Source organism: Pongo pygmaeus, chromosome 4, assembly GCF_028885625.2.
Source record: "Pongo pygmaeus isolate AG05252 chromosome 4, NHGRI_mPonPyg2-v2.0_pri, whole genome shotgun sequence".
Taxonomy (NCBI): Eukaryota; Metazoa; Chordata; class Mammalia; order Primates; family Hominidae; genus Pongo; species Pongo pygmaeus.
The window spans coordinates 171,100,025-171,122,686 of record NC_072377.2 but is presented as its reverse complement, the minus strand read 5'-3'; the positions used below and the strand labels follow the sequence as shown (position 1 = coordinate 171,122,686).

At 39.2% G+C, this 22,662-nt stretch overlaps 1 long non-coding RNA gene and 1 pseudogene across 1 annotated transcript in view; one reads left to right on the top strand and one right to left on the bottom strand.

Annotated features, from left to right (window-relative positions):
- LOC134739620 (uncharacterized) overlaps positions 1–22,662 on the bottom strand; it is a 439,770-nt gene that overhangs the window by 116,527 nt on the left and 300,581 nt on the right. The window lies entirely within an intron of this gene.
- LOC129036829 (large ribosomal subunit protein uL30-like) overlaps positions 20,614–22,662 on the top strand; it is a 49,536-nt pseudogene continuing 47,487 nt past the window's right edge.

Sequence of the window (22,662 nt, the reverse complement as noted above, 5' to 3'; positions counted from 1 at the left end):
TTGCTTTGAAAACATCATAAAGATAGGAGAGGGGAAAAGGAGGCGGGGATAAGGGTGGAGGTGTGCAAGGAACTTTGCTTACATGCAGACATGGAGATTGCTTTCTATAAGGATCCCATAAAAACTATCATTTCCTTCACTGTAACACCTTTGTTTCCTTTGAGACGGAGATGTTTTTGAGCATTTAAGGATAGAGAGGAGAAGAAATGCAGGACATTTAAAAAATTATTTGAGTGAGAATTTATTTTAAAGATGATTCTCAGGAAATTCCTGGCTTGTCCAGGTGCCTTGGGGTCTGTTCCAGAGCCACTTTTTGCTTTTCAAATGCTGTTTAGGAGCAAGTCCCCACATGCCACCAGGCACTCCTCCTGTTGACAATTTTGACCTTTATTAATTCAGGTCTGCTCAATCTCCACTACTGATCTGTCAATGCTGACACCTTGTCACACTCTGATTTTGCAGAGAGAATGCTGAAAGAGTTCACAGGCCATCACACTGGTTGATTTGATACCAGAGAGAAAATAATAATAATAAAAAATCCAGGACAAACTTCATGCCCTTTCTATATTTAAACACAGACTAAATTGAAGTTGCACTGAGGATTACTCATGTGTCCCCAAGAGTTCTCAAGATGAATACCAGACTTACTATGGGAATAGTTATACTATTCATATGCTTATATAAATTGGTTTTCATGAGTAAATTTCCTGGTTTGCCCTTTTCGACTGAAATATGTCCCTTGATGCGGGAAAACGCAATAAAGCAATGCAGTGTGTTTTTTAATCTTTGGAAAGTTGAAAAGGTTACATGCTGTGTGTGAGTTTTCTATTCTCAGAATATACATACACATTCCATGAAACAAAACAGCAACAACAAAAAAATCGATATAATTTAACAGATCCCTGTGTCTTTTTTTATCCCTACACTGTTGCTTTCTGGCAAAGAACGCGTAAAAGTAACTTTGCAGAGAAGCAGCAGTTTGTTTTTGTAAATTTCAATTGGCAATCACGACCTTAAGTCTTTTCTACGCAGAAAAACTAAAAATAAGAGGTGCGCACCTTTGAGATTAAGTTATTACATTACAGCATTCAGGCTCAGTGCTGTTTAACCAATAAAGTAAACTGCAACTTGCTGACATTTACTTAAAACTTAGGTATTTTGCTTCACCATTTCTCTACCCCATTAGCCACAATATTATTGTAGAAGAAACATCTCTTAGTAGTTGTACCATCATTAGGGTAAGTATTCTCACTTCTTTTATAGTAATGTTAATGTTTAATTTGAATCATCTACTGATTTTAGTCACTTTCCTTAAAAGTAGCCAACATAGGTGAACAGGACATAGAATATATAGATTTCCTCTGCATAGGGCAAACTGATTTCAGAAGGGTTACATCATTAAATTTGCATACTAGAAACAGCCTTGAAAAAATTCCCTCAGTCAACAGATGTAAATATCAGAGACATTATCTAAGTCATGCGGTTTGCACAGCAGGCAAGAGGCAGTACCAAATTCCAGAGGTCTGGAGACTTCGTCTTTACTTTCTAAGCAACTGCTTGCAATATTAATCCTGAACTAATTACAGATGCAAAAAAAATAAATAAATAAAAAAGAAAAGAAGAAAAGAAACCAAAACCTCTTGCACTTTGAGTTCACTAATAAAATGTTTAAAAATATTTCCAACAGTCATTGAATTAATCTTGCTTTCCAATAAAATTTAGAAATAACTTATTTTTATTTTAAGGACTTATTTATAACTTATTTGTTAGAAATAAGTTTAGTTGGCCAGGCGTGGTGGCTCACGCCTGTAATCCCAGTACTTTGGGAGGCCAAGGCAGGCAGATCATGAGGTCAGGAGTTCAAGACCAGCCTGACCAACATGGTGAAACCCCGTCTCTACTAAAAATACAAAAATTAGCTGGGCGTGGTGGTGTGTGCCTGTAATCCCAGCTACTCAGGAGGCTGAGGCAGGAGAATGACTTGAACCCGGGAGGTGGAGGTTGCAGTGAGCCATGATTGCACCATTGCACTCCAGCCTAGGCGACAGAGTGAGACTGCTTCTCAAAAAAACAAAACATAAACAAACAAAAAAACAACAAAAAAGAAATAAGTTTAGTTATTTACAACTTATTTAAATTTGAAATAAATTTGCTTATTTTAAAAAACTAAATAAAGGGGCCAGGTGCAGTGGCTCACACCTATAATCCCAACACTTTGGGAGGCTGAGGTGCTAAGGTGGGCAGATCACATAAGCTCAGCAGTTCGAGACCAGCCTGGCCAACATGGTGGAACCCCGTCTCTACTAAAAATACAAAAGAATTAGGCAGGTGTGGTGGCACATGTCCATAATCCCAGCTACCAGCTACTCAGGTGGCTGAGGCAGAATCGCTTGAACCCAGGAGTTATAGGTTGCAGTCAGCCGAGATTGCGCCATTGCATTCCAGCCTGGGTAACAAGAGTGAAACTCCATCTCCAGAAAAAAAAAAAAAAAAAAAAAAAAAGAAGAAGAAGAAGAAGAAGAAAAAACTAAATACATATTTTTGAAATGAAAATAAAAGGCTTCACATTTCAAAGCTGAGGGATGGAAATAGGAAATGGTCACTACTACATTTTTTAAAACGTTTTTCCCCCTTCACCTCTACATACTGGGCAAAAAGAAAACTGGGCAAAAGGGAAGGTCAGTGGATGATCACAGACATATGATGATGAAGGGTGTACCATGTGCCAGACCTACGCTAGGAAGAACTTTACATCTTAACTTTCACTCATTCTTGGTTCCTTGACCCAGGCTGAAATTACTTACATAAAATGTATGAGCAAAAGAGGCCTAATATGTAAATTCTACTTCACAGGCAAAAATACTTTTGTAAATGCAATCTTCCCTAAAAAATAAATAATTGTATATGTATTAGGAGTGCCCTTAATAACTAGGGATTCCAATTTTTTTTTTCATTGTATTTCACACACAGGGCTCTGAAAACAAAAGTACTGATGTGCATTTTGGTAAGAATTTATATGAGAAAATAGGTGATCTGAGAATGCACATGCTAGGTTGCATAAAAGCATATTGTGTATTTCCAAATGTCTTTGATGTAAATAAAAATTACATACATGGCATATGTATTCTTTCACTTGAAGAATCCCACAACCTTCCTATGGGATTCTTTCAGTGGAACACATTGCCCCAGATTTTTTACCATAAACATATATGTATATTTCAGGGGCAGGGTTATTACAAGAAAACAGGGAAAAATTGCCAAGAAAGGTGTCCATTTTCAAGTATTCTCAACCTATTAGCGGTCCAATATTTACAACCATATATTTGAGCTATTAACCTCAAAACATTATCATTTTTTCACTAAAGCAATCTTCTAAATATGTAAGTTTGGCAGATGATTTCTTATGTAAATATTAAAGACAATTATTTATTTGAGATTATTTAATTTAACATAATTATTTATTCACGTACAGATGGATATACTTTGGAGATTTGTTACCACCCAAATCTCATGTTGAATTGTAATTCCCAGTGTGGGAAGTGGGGCGTGATGGGAGGTGTCTGGATCATGAGGATGAATCCCTCGTGAACAGCTTGGGCCATCCCCTTGTTGATAAGTGAGCTCCCACTCTAAGTTCACACAAGATCTGGCTGTTTAAAAGTGTTTGGCGCCTCCCCTGACTCCTTCTTGCCCCTGCTTTGGTCATGTGATGTTCCTGTTCCCTCTTCACCTTCTGTGAGGATTGTCAGCTTCCTGAGGCCTCCCTAGAAGCTAAGCAGATGCCAACACCATGCTTCCTGTACAGCCTGCAGAACCATGAGCCAATTAAACCTCTCTTCTTTATAAATTACACAGCCTTAGGTATCTCTTTATGCAATGCAAGAATGGCCTAATACAGAAAATTGGCACTAAGAAGTAGGGTATTGCTATAAAGGTACCTGAAAATGTGGAAGCAACTTTGGAATTGGGTAACAGACAGAGGTTGAAAGAATTTAGAGGGCTTAGAAGACAGGAAGATGAGCAAGAGTTCAGAACTTCTTGGAGACTGGTTAAATAGTTGTGACCAAAATGCTTTTACGAACAATGAAGTCCAGGCTGATGAAGTCTCTGACGGATGAGGATCTTACTGGAAACTGGGGCTAAGGTCACATGTGTTGTGCCTTAGCAAAGGGTCTGGCTGCATTCTGTTCATACCCTAGGGATCTGTGGATGTTTAAACTTCAGAGTGATGATTTAGGTTATCTAGAAGAAATTTCTAAGCAGCAAAGGGTTCAAGAAGTGACTTGGCTGCTTCCAACAACCTACATTCCTATGTGGGAGCAAATAAATGACCTAAAATTGGAACACATATTTAAAAGGGAAGTAGAGCACAAAAGTTTGGAAAACTTGCAGCCTGGCCATGTGGCAGAGAAATAAACCAAGACAATGAGAAAAAGACCTTGAAGGTATTTTAGAGAACTTCATGGCAGCTCCTCCCATCATAGACCTAGAGGTCTAGAGAAACACATGATTTCACAGCCAGGACCAGGGCCCTGCTGAGCTGCGCAGCCTCAAGATACTGCTTCCAACATCCTAGCTGCTCAAGCTCCAGCTGGGGCTCGAAGGGACCCAGGGACAGCTCAAGCTGCCACTTTAAAGAAGTCAAGTCACAAGCCTTGGCAGCTTTCACATAGCGTTAAACCTGTGGGCACACAGAGTGTAAGAGTGGAGGCCTGCCAGCCTCTGCAAAGATTTCAGAGGATGTATGAGAGAGCCTGGGTGCTCAGGCAGAAGCATGATGCAGGGGTAGACCCCTCACAGAAAACCTCTACTAGGACAGAGTCAGAGGGGAAACGTGGGGTTGAAGCCCAACACAGAGTCCCCACTCTGGCACTGCCTTTAGGAGCTATTGGAAGAGGGCCACCATTCTCCAGACCCCAGAATGGCAGATCCACCAGCAGCTTGTACCCTCAGTATGAAAAAGCAGCAGATACTCAACGTCAACTCATGACAGCAGCTGCTGAAACCTGCAAGGCCACAGAAGGAGAGCTGCCCAAGGCTTGGGAGACTGCCCCTTGCAGCAGTGTGCCCTGAATGCAGGATATGGAGTCAAAGGAGATTTTTTTTTTTTTTTTTTCAAGACAGAGTCTTGCTCTGTCACCCATGCTAGAGTGCAGTGGCACGATTTTGGCTCACTGCAACCTCCACCTCCTGATTTCAAGCAATTCTCCTGCCTCAGCCTCCTTAGTAGCTGGGATTACAGGCATGTCCTACCACACCTGGCTAATTTTTGTATTTTTAGTAGAGACAGGGTTTCACCATGTTGGTCAGGCTGGTCTCGAACTCCTGACCTTGTAATCCACCTGCCTTGGTCTCCCAAAGTGCTGGGATTACAGGCCTGAGCCATTGCACCCAGCCCTCAAAGTAGATTATTTTGTAGCTTTAAGATTTAATGACTTCCCTGCTGGGTTTTGAACTTGCCTGTGGCCAGTAGCCCCCTTCTTTTGGCCAATTTCTCCCTTTTAGAATGACGGTGTTTACCAAATGCCTATATCCTCATTATAACATTGTATTTTGGAAGTAAATAACATTATAACATTGTATTTTGGAAGTATTTTGTTTTTAATTATACAGGCTCATAGGTAGAAGAGATATACCTTGTCTCAGATGAGACTTTGGACTTTTGAATTAATGCTGAAACAACTCAGGACTTTGAGGGACTGTTGGGAAGGCACGACTGTATTTTGCAATGTGAGAATGGCATGAGATTTGGGAAGAGACAGGACGGAATAACATAGTTTGGATATTTATCCCTGCCCAAATCTCATGTTGGATTTTAATTCCCAATGCTGAAGGTGGGACCTAATGGGACATGTTTGGGTCATGGGGCCACAAGCCTCATGGCTTAGTGCTGTATTTGTGATAGTGAGTGAGTTCTTGTGAAATCTGATTGAAAGTGGGTTCAGGTACAGTGGCTCACACCTGTAATCTCAGCACTTTGGGAGGCCAGGGTGGGTGGATCACTTGAGGTCAGAAGTTCGAGACCAGCCTGGCCAACATGGTGAAGTCCTGTCTCTAGTCAAAATATAAAAATAGCTGGCCGTGGTGGTGGGTGTCCATAATCCCAGCTACTTGGGAGGCTGAGGCAGGAGAATCGCTTGAACCTGGGAGGTGGAGGTGCAGTGAGCCAAGATCATGCCACTGAACTGCAGCCTGGGCAACAGAGTGAGACTTTGTCTCAAATAATTAAAAAAAAAAAAAAAAGTGTTTGGCACCTCCCTAACCCTGTATTGCTCCTGCTTTCACCATTTGAAGTGCCTGCTCCCACTTTGCCTTCCACCATAAGTAAATATTCCCCGAGGCCTGCTCAGAAGCTGAGCAGATGCTGGTACCATGCTTGCATAGCCTGCAGAACAATGAGCCAACTAAACCTCTTTCCTTTACAAATTACCCAATCTCAGGCATTTCTTTATAGCAACACAGGAAAAGACAATGCACAGATGAACGTACTTCCTGATTTTACTGGATTAGTCAAATCCAGTAAAATCGTTACGCACATGAGTTTGCAAAATAAGATGCAGTAAATTGTATTGACCAATCCCTTCTAGTACCTTAACCATCAGAAAGCTGAGATAAGTGTTGTATTTGAAGGGATGTTTATTATTTTAAGGTGTGTTAAAACTCTGTGTTGTATCTGTTGTTTTCACCAAAGGTTTTATAGTTTTAATTGATCATTAATGCAGTTATGATGTACAATAACATGATACGCTGACATCATCATACCTGGGAACTTCACTTCAGTGCATCTATTCTCTGAAAAGTCTATTCAAGCTAAGGACTGTGGCGCATGTCTGCTATATGAATCACTTAATGTAGGGCATCCAACATGTGTTCCAAAATAGTGCCACTCGATGTTCCACGACAAAGAGCACAATATGATTTACCTAAATGTGTGAAATATTCCTGTGGGAGACTCATAATGCATAGTCACATATTTAAACTCTTAGATGTTCTAGAATAAGAAATGTTTACCTACGTCTAAATATTTTTCTTAAACTCATTGGAACCTAAAATCGTCTCCTTTTTCTAAGAACTAGAAGATCATGGAACATACTTTGGGAAACTCTACCTTGGCACAATATAGCATTAGCTAGATAACAAACCCTCATAGACTTTGTGGCCAAACATCCATACCATTTGAGATTATCACACTTAAAAATACTTTCTCCCTCTTTATGCCTGTAAGATGCTGAATTGTAGAGTTAAGAAACATATCAAAACCAAAAATAAAATAAGATTCCTAAAAAAATGTAGTGAGGAGGGCTTCAAACAGGTATTAAGTACATTCATAACTCTTTACATTGTGTGATTCTTAAACCTGTGCAGTGTTTCAGAGACTTCTGACCACTGTTGACAAATAACAAAAAACAAGGAAGCTAAAAACAAACCCGATCCATAGGCCTATTATAGTTTCTCATAGTTATTTATTATCTTTTAATTATTGTGTGCAATAGGGTAAAAAGGGAGAATTTTCTTTAAGTAATTCTTGAAACTGTCCATCTATCATCAAAGTCATCATTCCTGCCCTCAGTTCCGCATTGTGCCCTTTAGCATGCAGCTGAACATGACATTAATAATAATGTCTAATTAACGGATACCTATCCATTTCAAGAAAGAAAGGTGTGTGGTACATTTCCAGAATCATAGGAGTGCCCTTTTAGAACAAGGGAAACTAATCTCAATTTTTCAACGCCAAAGTCAAAGATGTTGGCAGCGGTACCATGCTGTGCTCAGTTGAAATTTCACAAATGAAATTTCTTACCAAGTCAGAAACAAGGAAGAATCATTTGGAGAATCCATGCAAACAAATTAAAGAAACTCCCCTAATCTCTGAATTCTTGGAAGTCATTAAAAATATTTTATTTTACATTAAATAAAAGTTACTGTCAAAATTTCACCCAGTTTTCTTCACAGATTTTCAGGGTAGGATAATCAGGTATTAATATGGTTCATTGGGGAAGATAAGAAAAATAATGAAGTCACATGAAGGCAACTGACATGGCTGAGGAGATGAAATTTACAAAACGAGGTGTGCATTTTGTCACAAAACTTTATGAGACAACCTATGCTTCAGATTAAAATAGAGGCTTTCTCTTCTTTTACTTTAAAGGAACTAGTTCTGTTCCTCTTACAACAGCAAGAAAAGAACAAAAATTTATATTTTTATTAATTCTACATAAAACTTGAATTTCAACAATAAAAAAATTTAACATTCAATTTTCCCTTCTTCTTCTTCTTTTTTTTTTTTTTTTTTTTTTTTTTTTTTTTTTTTGAGACAGAGTCTTGCTCTGTTGCCTAGGCTGGAGTCCAGTGGCACGATCTCAGTTCACTGAAACCTCTCCACCTGCCAAGTTCAAGTGATTCTCCTGCCTCAGCCTCCTGAGTAGCTGGGATTATAGGCACACACCACCACACATGGTTAATTTTTGTATTTTTAATAGAGATGGGGTTTCACCGTATTGGCCAGCCTGGTCTTCAACTCCTGACCTCAGATGATCCGCCCGCTTCGGCCTCTCAAAGTGATGGGATTACAGGTGTGAGCCACCGCATCTGGCCTAATTGTGTATTTTAAAGTGCTTCTGTTTCACGCTTTGATGGTGATGCATTTTAAGGACAGTTTCTCATGACATAGACAGACTGTTTTGTTTCAATAGTTAGGAATAGCAAGTCCCATAGAATATCTAAAAAACGGGGTACAATTGCTTTATTTTAATAGGTGGCAAAAATAGGTCCAGGGTTATAATGTGACTGACACAAACTGATGTAACTTTTTAAAAACAATGCAGTATTGAGACAAATAACTAACTAGTTTTGAACTGAAAAAGAGTGGACATGTATTTTTGAGATAAAGTACATATATAAATGTCATAGTTTTTTTTCATAGACAGAAGCACTAGTAATCATCATTACTTAAATTGCATGTAAGTAACCTGGGCCCCAGTGAAATTTTTGACTGGCTCCAAGTCACCCAGATGGTTAATTCCAGAGATTTGCATGGACCACCAAGTTTTCTAACTTCCCATATATAACTGTTCTATTATATGTAAATTTTTATTGATTCTGGACAACTAACAGCCACTATGTAAACTATGAATTATAATTTTTTTTGAAACTTAAATTATATACAACTTCTTATACATAAAGAAGAAAGCATAGTGTAATGTAAATAACACAGATTTCATAGGGAGAATTAGCAGAGGTGGTAGTAGCAGTACTAGTAGTAGTAACAGTAGCAGCCTCAGTTTGCTCTTCTATGGATTAGGATGATAAAGAACACTGTAGCAGAGAGGTCCCTAAGGATTTAATAAGAAAACAGACATAATATATTTTTGGTACAATCTAAATACAAAGCCTATAGAGAGGTCAGTAATCTCTATTTGACTATTCAGTGGGAATTGTAAGGTGATACAGTATTCGAGTCAACAATGTTCAGGTCCAAGGATGTTTACTAAACACCTTACAAAGCATACTATTCTGCTGTTTTAAAACAAATAAACCTCTGACACTGCTCCTTTTTGTTAGTTTCCTATTTGTACAATTTTCAAATATGGAGAAAAGAAGCTCCCAATTAAACCTGAGTTTTGTGATTTACTGGACTTTATGCAACCAAGAGTGAGAAACTACTAAGCTGGTATGGCCAGTGCTTCAGGTGTCCTGGTAGCTACTGTCCCTAGGATTTTTGAAAATATTTATGGATATAAACTCGAGTGGGAGTGGGGATGGGGATGGGTGGGGGTTAGTGGTGGGGAGAGAGAAAGTGACAGTTGAAAGCAGCTAAGTGGTTTCTAACTCTCAAGTGTCAGATACTTAAATCCTGTATTTCTTTAGACAAAATGCTCCTTTGTTCTTGGAAAGTCATCTAACTGAGCCTTTTAGTTATGCAAATGTAAAGCAAATACTCTTTGGAAATGGAGATGTGATTCTAAAGAGTGAAAACTATTTCATGAGAACAGATGGAAAAGTTGTCTACTCGGGTTGCTGTAAGAGAAAATGCTTTCTAATCTAATCTAATGAGATTGCCTGGCCTCCTTGAGTGACTCCCAGTGACTGGGGTTAAAAGAGTGGACACTAAAAGTGGATGAAAACTCTTTTCACAAGGCATTATGCAATATTCTGGCCTCACGTGAGCATGGCTTTAGGGCCCAGGAAATGAAGTGTGGCCCAGAGTCACTGTCTCTTTCCAAAACCCAGCCTCATTCTTGTACAACTTGTACAACAATAATAATCATTATTATTTTGTTGTATTTTGAATTATTTTTGTAATTTCAAGAATCATATTTCAAGTTTCTAAGTTATTTATTTATGTTTTTTTTTTTTCAAATCTTTCTGCTCTTTCTTTTTAGCCTGTTTTTGGTTTCTCATTTTTGTGATCCCATCTTTTATTTATTTAAATAGTCATGGGTGAGTAGTTTATATTTTGTACCTTATCACTGTGAGATCTGAAGTACTTGGGGAACGAAATCTTTCATTTAGTGTTTCTGCTGACTGTCACTCCTGGCACTCATTTCCTGGTATATTTGGGGATATTGATGGAAGTTCGTATTTGTTCTTATCTGTGCAAAATCTGAGTGCTTAAATTGATAGATTTTTTTTTTCAGATGTTCTCTTTCATTGAGTTGTTTTGTTCATGAGACTTGGTCTACTCTAGTCCCATTCTGGCTTCATCCTGAAAATCTATGACTGGCAGCCCAAGGCTTAGTATGCACCCAGTGAGGGACAATATGGTTACTCACTGCTCACAGTCTTTGTTTTAGCTTGCTTTGGGGGGTTTCTGTTTGTTTGTTTTGTTTTGAAAATTTCTGTTCCTCTGTCGTTTGTCTGTCAGAGATTTCCCTCGTGTTCTTGATTCCAGCAACACAATAATGCTATTATTTTATGATGTCCTTCTAGATCTTTTTTTTTTTTTTTTTGGAGGACCTCTCAGCATACCGGCTTTGCTGTATTACTAGAAGAGGGAATCTACATTTTTTTCATTGATAAAATGATCGTCTAGACTCCCTTCCAGTGAGATGTGAACATATTTACAAAGAGCCAATGATAAATGAGTATAATTGATATGTGCACCTTCTGGGTCACTTCCTTGAAGACAAGTTGCTTGCCTTGAACTTCTCACCCACCTAGCTCCCAGCCCCCTTCCTGCTGCCTGAAAAAAAGTAACAGATGAAGCCCCAGCTGTCCATATGGTAAAAGAAGCCATATATCAAGGAGGACAGAACCTACTGTTCTGCCTGGGTTCCTAAATGACCTCGTGGAACAGAAACCCTTTCTTAGCCTGAATGTCACGTGAAACAAACAAATAAACAAAAACAAACTCCTCTGTTGTCTGAATCTCCGCATTTTGTGACCTTCTAGACAAAACAACATATATCCTAACATGTGCATTTCATTTTCAGGGGTAACACGACTAGATACCCTAAAAACAATAGGCAAGAAAAATGTCGACTTTTACAAACAAATTATCTAATCTTGTAACTGAAGATTGCAGTTGAAATTAAAATAAAGAAACTAGTACGTAGGGGAAGAAAAAAGAACACAGAGAGAAGGGGGGTATAAAGAGTTTAAATGTGACAGAAAACTGAAAAAAGTCTATCTTATCTTATGCCAGAGGGGGAAAAAATTGTAATTACCCAGTAAGATAACAGCTGTTGAATTTGTAGCAATGGAAATATTAAGACAAATTAAATACCAAGCTTATCTCTGCTCAGTGCTATCAATATTTTATACTAAACATCTGTTCCTTGTATCTCATCTCAGAAATGCTTCTACACTTTATCAGCGCAAGCACAGCTTTTCAAAGCAAATTAAGCTAAACCATTTTCACTTAATCACCAATTGATCACAACACGAAGAATGCCACATATTGATCTCTAAGAGCCCCATTTTTCCCAATTCAGAAAAGCATATTGGAGGAAACACTTGATTTGCAATCAGACTAAACCGGTTAGGCTTACACTTCTGACATATTTTAAGTAGGAAGTATTTCAGCGATTAAAAGGATAAAACAACATGTATTTTCAATGAGAGGCAAAAAATAGGCAATTCCCTGCCTTTAGTGTAGAGTCTTAGAGCTACAGGAGACCTTAGCGATCCTCTAAGCTTTATGAAGTTTCATTGAGGAATGCCAAAGAGAAGATGGCCTTTTTATTTTGGGGGCCACTAGGATGTTAATATCTGGGTTCATTTGAGAATTAGCAGCACTGAAGCAATCTTTCTTCCAAAAATTCGATCAAGGGCCATTACTCCAAGGTAGGTGAGCCTCATGTGAATTTATTGCCAATCTCTGATCTAGTTCAGGAGCTGCCTATTCAAATGCCTGCAGGACCTAGGCAGTTAATGTAAGTGAGCAGGAGGCATACTGTTTCCATGTTCTATGGGTCGGTGCAGTACAACTCCAGATGATTGTTGTTGTCCGGTACACACATGGACCCTTTGTTCCCACACCTTACTTTTCAAGATGTAGGGGCCAATGGAAAACTCCCCTTTGCCCTCTGAAGGTTTGCTGAAAGTAGCTGACAAAAGGCAGATTAATAGGAGAAAAGACACACAAGTTTATTTGATCAAGTTTTACCTAACACGGAAGCCTTCAGATTGAAGACTCAAAGATACAGAGGGAGGTGCCCATTTTGATGCTTAGATTCAACAAAGGATGGACACCCATTTGGATGCCCATGTAGAAATATAATTGGATGAAAAGGGCATGATCCAATGCTAATGAACTGGGTGGGGAAACACAGCAAGGCCTGTCTGATTAGATTCCTCTGTCTGCTTAGATTCTTCTCTCTAGTTAGATTCTTCTAGACCTCTCTGTGCAGCATTCCTTCCTTCTGAGTGTGAGGCAAGACCCTCTCTGGAATGGGGTTGGCAGGGGTGTGTCTCGTGACCTGCAGTCAAACAATGTAGGTCAGATAATTTCCTTATGGCCAGGTTTTACACAGAAAGGCACATGGAAAGGCCCACATCCCAGGAAACCCCTCAGATCTGGGCAAACTGGGACAATGAATCACCCTATTCTAGATCCACTGATCAGGGTTTATTGTTGTTGTTGTTTTGTTTTTATTTTTCACCACATGTGGACCACACCTTTCTTTTTTCCTATCATAAGAACACATAATGGGTTTGTGGCCCTCAAGTTTATGTGGGGATGGGGAGGCCAAGGTCCCTGTGGTAGCTTCTGACCACATCAACTGTGGCACTGCTCGCCAAGCCAGAGATAGGGCTAAATGGGGACCAACAACCAGATGGATTGAATGATTGTCTCTGGCATGAAAATCTAGCTTGTGTGACCTCTTATCCAATATCATCCTTAAGAGTCACATATGATGTGATTGCATATGGTCATTCTGGTTTTATATTTCCTGGATTGTTTAACCTATCTAAAAAACATAACCTGAAACAAAATCAAACTTCATTGTAATTTTTGTTTTGCACACAAGTTGTTTGTTCACTAAAATTCCTACATTTAGCAAGTTAGTGTGACAGATCTCATTTCAGAAGTTATACAAATTTTAGCCATTTCCAGAGCATGGAGGAGGACCTCAAGGGAAGAGAGAGAGAGAGCGCGCGAGCAAGAGCACGAGCAAGCCTTTGGAACTGTGAGGTTACAGATCTACTACTCATTTTACTCCAAGACCCAGGGAATCTATCTGTGCTCAGAGTTCCAACCAACTTCAAAGGGAGACTGGTGATCACAGAAGCTCGATGAAATAATGGAACAAGAATAAAATTGGCCCTGTGTGAATTAGATTGCAAAGGCAGGAACCTAGCTTCATTTACCTAAGAAGCTAATGTTTAAATTAAAACCTTTATATGCCCTCTGTAGTTTTCTAGGCATGTAGATTTCCTACCAATGACTAGCCCAGAGAAACTAACAAAGAAATTATGGTGGGATAAAACAAAAGGGACTAGTTTTTCCTTTACACTTTTCAAATGAAAAATGACTTCCCTTACATATGTACTTATCTTTTTTTTTTTTTTTTTTTTTTTTTCCCAGAGCCAGCCTAGAAGTGACAATTAGAGGATGATTCTTTTTTTTTTCTTTGGCCCTGAAGGGATCTAGCAAGAGACTTTAGTATTTTTCTCTTTGTAAAATAAAGCCTGGCTTTGAAGCCAGAATCTCTGAAATGAGGCATTGCAAATGTCCTTTGATGAATCAGTCTGTGTGAAGGAGAAAGGAAGAAGGGAGCAGCAGATTGATTGCAGCTAATGTACCTCTCCTGCCATGCCCTTTTAATCTTCCTCGAATGGCCGCGGATAATCAAGAGGTCAATCATGAATCCATCACGGGTGCTTGTCTCAGGGCAGTTTCCAAATTGTTGAAGCCCTCACTCAAATAAGCCATTTAAAGCAGTTAGCCAGAGTGGGGTGAGAGTGGGGCATGGGGGTGCTGGAGAAAACATCAACTTCAGGGGTCCAACTGAAGGGAGAGAACATTTCCCCTGAGAAACACTTCTGCAGGATGTGCAGGAACAACTTTACCATCAACTTCCTTCATTCATAACCGAATAAATGAAAACCTTACATTTTGAAAAAGGGGGCAGGCATGCAAAATATTCGGGGTAAAGTGAAAAAAAAATGCACAGAAGAAGACAAGAGGAGAATAAAAAACTCAACTGCAGTTAAAAAACCAGGGAGTTACAAGGTGTAACCTCTGTCGGCTGACACTCCAGTGGCAGTTCTGCTAAATATCCCCTTAGGGATTTCATGCCTCTGGGCGCCCTCTGTCTAAAAGAGAGAGAAAAAAATGAGTTTAGGGGCTGAGAAAGAATTGCTTACATTAGGAAGCCATGATATCTGTGAAGTTTGCTCAGCGAATGGCTGCCCGCTTGCTGCCCTTAGTAGAAGCACTTGGCAGCTTCGATCTTGCTAGTCCAGAAAGAAATAGCCCTTTCCCTTCCTCCAAGAACATCCTCGACATCAGATGGCAGCCCCTTTTAAATTTCGGATGAGGTGTCAAATGAAATTTGACAGCTAACTGATAGGTTCAAATTCTCACAGGGCAGTCTATCCCTGAGGACATGGAAAAACTAATTCACTACCAGGCCAGCAAATTTTCAGCGATCTCTATCATTCCACATGCAGTTTGATGTGCAACCAACTGCCTTTTTTTTGGCGGAACACTACTTCTTGTTAGATAGGCCCCTCTGTGACAAAAGGCAATGATTTTAGAAGACACATGTCGCCACCCCCAACCCCACCCAAAGTTCTCAGAGGTTCCAAAATGTATTTATTTACTGGCAAAATGGAGAATTGCCTCTGTTGGTGAAATAATTGACCCCAAAGGTGTTTGTGAAAAAAAATGTTAATTTTAACGTCATTTGTGTCACCCTATAGTCTGTCAAATAATCTTAAAAATTCAAAACCATTTAGAAGAAATTTGTTAACCATGTTCTTTTTTAAATTAGCATCCTATCTTATTTCTAACCCTGATTACTCTAGCTTTCTCTCATAGATGTGTTCATATTCTCCTAGCTATAAGACTGACCCTGTCTCAATTCTGAAATCAACTGAAACTTAAAGCTAGAAATATTTAAGCAGCCTTAATCTCAACCCCTTCTTAAATGTGGTGGAAGGGCACTGTTACATGGGGGTTTTTGTTCAATTTAGGCTAGCTTACTCTTATTAGAGCTGTAGAAATTGACAAATCACTGAATCATTTGATGTCCTTCTTCTCATCTGTGAAATGAGGATCATAGTAGTACCTAATACAAAAGTATTGAAAGGATTGAATAAAATAGTATCTGACACATAGAAAGGACTCAATAATTGATAGTTTAAGGGAAATAACTATCCGTCTAACAGTAGCCTAGGAAACTGTGCTGCATGATGGCATAATACAACCAGCATTCTCTAACTAAAGCTCTTCAAATATGACCTGGGAAGCAATTAGGTGTTATCAAATAGGTCACTATGCTTCACCACTGTCCTCCAATACTAACTCAGTTCCTTGCCCTTTCTCTGAAATGCTATCAGGAAATGTAGTCCTGAGTTCATTGTCTGAGCTGCTCCTATGCTCAAAAGACTGAATTTGTGCTCTGGTCCCTATTTCTAAGTCTCATTTCCTCCAGTCTGTCTGTAAAAGATTGCAGCACTGTTTAAGCAGTGACAGTCTTATGGAAGAGGGAAGATGGAATGAGCCATGTATTTGCCATCTCAGTTTATAATGAAAGGAGAACAAAACCAGGAGAATTGGAGCTCGGTTTTCTTATTAAATAAAATACTGTTCACTTCTCTGTGCCATAAGTGTCTCAGCTATGAATAAAGTAGAGTATATTTTCTCAAATGCCCCTTCTATCTGCATCATCTATAAAATAGGTCAAATTAGCCATGAACCCTAGTAAAATTTCAAAACAAAGTAAGTTAGATGAAAGGTAAGAGTCTTGCCAGGCGTGGAAGCTCACACCTGTAATCCCAGCACTTTGGGAGGAGAAAGCAAGTGGATCACCTGAGGTCAGGAGTTTGAGACCAGCTTGACCAATGTGGTGAAACCTCGTCTCTACAAAAAAATACAAAATTAACTGGGCGTGGTGGCTCATGCCTGTAATCCCAGCTACTGGGGAGGCTGAGGCAGGAGAATTGCTTGAACCTGGGAGGCTGAGGTTGCAGTGAATTGAGATCACGCCATTGCACTCCAGCATGGGCAACAAGAGCAAAACTCCATCTCAAAAAAAAAAAAAAAAAGAGAGAGAGAGAGAAAACAAGGGGAAATTAGGGGTCCTAACTACAGAAAAAATAAACTAGTATATAAAGTAAAACATAGCCATACTGAGAAAAATAAACGCTAGCCAATTTACTGAATGGACAATATAAATACCTTTGTGTTTGTAATACAAAAGAAAGAAACAAAAGATACATGTCACAACGCAGAGTCCCAGCACTGAGAGGGTTTATTTAAAGATTACACAAATATTTATTGTTCTCTTGATATTTGTCAGTTGATTTCTTAGACCCTTTAAGATACATCAGTGAACAAACCAGATGAAGAGATCTGACACTGAGGAATTTATATTCTAAGACAAAAAATAGTAGATAAATAATAAACAGGTAAAGTATTTGGTACTTTAAATGTAATAAACATTATTTTAAAAATAGGTAATAAACTATAGAGATAAATGGAGACAAGTTGGTCAGATGAAGTAAACAGGGTGGTGAAGATACGTGGTCGTGAGGAAGGTCACATTTGCAGAAATATCTGAAATACGTGAGGGAATTTACCATGTAGCTATTGGAGTGAGGCTCCTCCAGGGAGTGGGGAACATTCATGGGGAAAGCTCTGAGGAAGGAGAATCGCCAGTGTTGGTGGGCTGGGGTGCATGAAAGGTGAAGTCAGAAAGTGAAGGTGCTGGCTGGGCGCGGTGGCTCACGCCTGTGATCCCAGCACCTTGGGAGGCTGAGGCGGGCGGATCATGAGGTCAGGAGATCGGCACCATCCTGGCTAACATGGTGAAACCCTGTCTCTACTAAAAATACAAAAAAATTAGCCGGGCATGGTGGCGAGAGCCTGTAGTCCCAGCTACTCGGGAGGCTGAGGCAGGAGAATGGCATGAACCCAGGGGGCAGAGCTTGCAGTGAGCCGAGATCGTGCCACTGCACTCCAGCCTGGGCGACAGAGCGAGACTCTGTCTCAGAAAAAGAAAAAAGAAAAAAAAAGGAAAGAAAGTGAAGGAGCCATTAAGGCTATTCTAGAAATGGAGGCATTTAAACAAAGTGGGAAACCATGGCAGGGTGTTAAGCAGAGAAATGACACATAATCAGACTGAAATTTCAATGCATTTTCTCTGAAAAGAGTTTGGGTGAGGACAGCAGACAAAGACAGATGCAAGGGGACCAGCTAGGAGGCTTTTGCAATAATTTACATTAAAGATGGTGGTGGTAGTGGCTAGGCTTGGAGTAGTATCCCTGGAGGTGATTAAAAATGATTGAATTCTAGATATATTTTGGAGGCAGAGGCAGGAAGGTTTCCTGAAGAACTGGATATGAGTATTTGAGTAAAAGAGGAGTCAGAGAATAGGGAAAGCAGGAGAAAAGGAGTTCAGGGAGATCTGAAGTTCAGTTTGGGGAGTGTGGGCACTGCATTGTAGCTGACACACTCAAACACAGATGTCCAGTGAGCAGCTGGTTATGAGTCTGAGATTCAAGAGCAATGTTTGTGTTGGAGAAATACATTTGGAAATTGTCATCTACTGACGGTATTTAAGGCCTTTAAACTGGATAGGATCATGAAGGATGAATGCTAAATATAGAAAAGAAGATGGTCATGACTCATTTCAATTTCAAGAGAATGAAGAGATAATGAGAGACTAGCAAAGGAGACAGAGAATGATTCATAAAGGTAGAAAAACCCAAAGGAGTGTGGTTTTAGTCATCACACTGGATGAGATCACAAAGAATGGAGAGAAATTCAGAAAGGAAGACTTATGTTAACCTTGACAAGTGCAATGTTGGTGGCGTGGTGTGGCGAAAGACTTACTGAAGTGAGTTTAAGAAAGAATGTGAGGAGAGGATTGGAGAATGTGGGTAGGAGCAACATTACAAAGAGTTTTGTTGCAAATGAGAAGCAAAGAACCAGAGGTATAACAAAACTGTGATATCAAGAAAATATTCCATTGTTTTAATGTATGAAAAATAATACCATTTGTGGTTGATGAGAATGATCTAGTAGTAGGAACATTAAGAGAATTGTGCAAGGATGTCCTTAAGAATCCAAAAAGTAGTAGGATATAAGATGCAAGACAGGGGCTGGCTTTAGGCAATGCTATAGGAATAGACAACAGGCCAGAATAACAGGGCGCAAATGCTAGTAGGTGAGTATATGAGGCGCAGGGAGTACGTAGAGATTTCCTTCCAGTGGATTGAATTTTCTCAGTGAGGTAAGAAGTAGTATCATCAGCTGGGGACAAGTCTAAAGAAGGAATGTTGGAGGATTCAAGAGAGGAGAAGCTATGAAATCATTAACTAGGAAAATGGAAAAATATTTAGACTAGAAAATTAAAGTATGACTGCTCGGTACCATTAGAGCCTCAGTTGAGGTTTTTGTTCATGAAACCGCAATGAGACCAGGCAGAGTGGTTGCGTGTTCCTCTCTATTGCATTTAAGCTTCACAGGTACCGGTGTGGAATAGGCAGACAGCTTTTGTAGGGCTGTGGTTTTACCAACTGAGTATAATAAAGAAAAGTGAAAGTCAAAATATTAGTAAGGAGGTATTTATAATAATTGACCACAGAATTAATATATGTAGGGAAAACAGTAAGGACAATAAATGAAGAGCTACAGTAAAAACTTGATAAGATCCATTGACTGGGGATGTGAATGTCGTTAAAGGAGGCTGAGTCCTAGAGGGAGTCAGAAATATTGAAGGCAGAAATGGTGCACATAATTGATATTGAAGGGTTGCAGTTATTGGTATTGATTATGTATGATTAGAACATTCTCTCAAGGTCTGACCTTGGGAGAAACTTCCTGAGGTGAGGTGGAGATAAAGAAAATCTTCAGAGAAGATGAATTTAGAAAACGAGGATCTAAGGTGTTAGAAGGAACATCTGCCACCAAGAATTAAAACTGGAGTAGTGTTGGAGAGAATGACAGTAAATCCTGTGGTAAAATCATCTTGAAATGAGAAGAAATGACCTGGGGTCCAGTGGTTGACAGTAACTATAAGGGATACTGATGATCTACTCTGATAGCTTGAATTTCAAAGCTGGAATTTTTAGGGAAATGTAAAGAAGGATAATCTGAAGGCAGCATTGAGAAACAAGAAGGGCACCTGTCTCATGTGTGGTACAGGAAAATGCAGTCAGGGAGAATGTAACCCACTAGGGTAAGTAGCGTCCTCAGGGGAGGGCTAGGTAATAAAAAGAGGTAATGGGACCATCAAAAACAAAACAAAAAACCTTGTTGGTAGAATTTGAATATTCTAACTCAGATTTAGAACGTATTACAGCAATTGTGCCTTCTGTGTTATTTTCCTTTACATGAATTCATAGTTCATTGATGGATTGATTTCACTCAATTAATTTAAATAATAGAGCAATATTGTCAGATACTAGAGTTATTGTAATCCTTAACTCTCAATGACACATCAAGAGAAAAATTAATAAACCTCAGGTAAAATAGTTGTGCCATTTAAAATGGGTCTTCTGTTTTGATTCTCTCTTCTTTGTGCAGATGAGAAAATGCAATGAATGGTGTTCTTGTTGTGTGGAAGAAGTAACTGTATACTGTTATTTTCAACTTTGATCAATCATTTCCAACTCATTTCCTATTTTCCTTTTAAAAACCCTACCCCACCAAGAATTTCAACAGCAGCATGTAAAATAATTTGGGGAGCTGACAGGCAATTCAATTCCCTGGCGGATTTTTAGACAATCAGACACCAGGAAAAACTTGTAAATTTGTTTTATTCATGGTCAATTTGCTGTGGCACATTTTTCTCTACCAGCTCAACTCAACTTCTTACTCAAAAGAGAAGTGGAGCATCACTAGGTAGGAGCACAACTCGGTTAGGTGGTTAACCAGGCACAGATCATCATTTCTGCAAACAAGCCGTCTCTTGAGACTTTGCCTCCTGCATTCTTAAACGAGTCACATTCGGGTCTCTGTTCATCCATTACCAAGCTCCTGCCAGACTCTTCTGGCAGGAGACACAAACGTAATTCCTGTCTTGGTGACTCTTAGGGCAAGTGTACTCTGAGGCAACTACCAGAAGAGTAAGAGAACAGCGGATCCATGGGCCAGGAGCTAGAGAGCTGAGGTGGAACCAAGTAGAAGTCCTTTGATCAAGTAACAATGTATGGGCTATGATAAATACAGCACAAGGAATGAGTAGATTTACCATAAGAGATACCTAAACTCTATCAGATAAGAGGAAGCTAAACATGACCTTTTCTATTGTTTAGGAGTGTCTTATAAGAGCCCAAAAGCCAGCAACAATAGGTACCAGAAGAAGGGGCTATGGTTAAAGTAGACTGTCTTTCTACCAATGGTAGAAGAAAGGACAGATGTGGACTCTGAGTAAGGGAGCTAATTTTAGTATCTTAAAAGAGATGCTGCCCAAGGAAAACACTGGGAGGGCAAAGTGACCTCAACACAGGTCACTAAAAGTCAGTGGCATAGGGAAAGTTGTAAGAGGCCAAATAGAGGATAATGCCTGAGCCAACAGCACACGATTAGAGATCTCCAGTGAGGTGTTTCCAAGGACAGTGGTACCACATCTCCCCAGGGAAAAGAATAAAAGAGAATTTTCCTTTGAACATCTGCCTCGCTCAGAGGCATCAATGCCAGATTACAACTCTGCCACCTGCCAAATGGATCTGGGTAAGTGAACGTCCTGCCCTGTCTATGTTAGGAGGAATGTGATTTAGCTGGTTGTTACTGTATAGAAACAAAAGCCTGTTGTCATATTTTCCAATTTAAAAAAAAATGAAAACAATCTAAGTCTTTATTTTATAACTGTTTATTACTCATTAAAAGTATAATTTTTCATTAGCTGCATAGTAAATTAAACATCCCAACAGGCCAGATAGAGCCCATGGTACAACATTTTGAACCCTCTGATGTTGGCTGTAGTACAACCAGTAAGGTCTATTATATCTATATCTCAGCGATGATCTTTATTAAGAAATTTGCTGTGGTTTAAGCTTTTTTTTTTTCCTTCTTTCCTAAACCTTTTCCTCTTTGTAATGGTAAAAATGTTGTTTAGTAATCTCTAAAAATCTCTAGAAATAGGCTGTTTAGTAATCTCTAGATACTTTTTTTCTTTAAATTATTATTTTGAAATAAAATTTTAAAAAATTAAAATTTTGTTTCTGAGAAATAATTGTATATATTTATGGGGTACGATGTCATGGTTTGATACATGTTTATTATATTGTGGAATGATTAATTAATTTATAAATCCATCACCTCACATACTTATCATTTTTAAATATATATCTTTTTAGGTCTTTATTTAGTCATTTGCTCAGTCAGGTCTTCCCAGACTATTTAACGTCCAGATATTCTATGATCTGGATGTCAGCAAGTGACTGATTATCAATTCTATCTAGTAATCTATCTGTATGTCTATGTATCTATATATCAAGGACATTATTATTTTTTAAGCACCTTATTTCTATCCTTGCATTCTGTCTTTTTTTTTTTTTTTTTTTTTTTTTTTTTTGAGATGAAGTCCGGCTCTGTTGCCCAGGCTGGAGTGCAGTGGCGTGATCTCAGCTCACTGCAATCTCCGCCTCCCAGGTTCACGTGATTCTCCTGCCTCACCCTCCTGAGGAGCTAGGATTACAGGCGTGCACCACCATGCCCGGCTAATTTTTCTGTTTTCATAGAGATGGCATTTCACCACATTGGCCAGGCTGGTCTCGAACTCCTGACCTTAAGCGATTGTCCCACCTCGGCCTCCCAAAGTATTGGGATTACAGGCGTGAGCCACCATGCCCGGCCTTGCTTTCTGTCTTGATTTCACTTCTGTTTCTTTTCAAAGATGCAAACAGTAAGTATACAATTAAAAAATACAGAGGTGAGTAGAAATAAATATTTAAAAAATCTCATTATCACTGTGGTTATGATCTCACTGGTAATGGTTTGATTTCACTGCTAATTTGTTTGAAGAGTTTCCTCTGTCTCTCTCT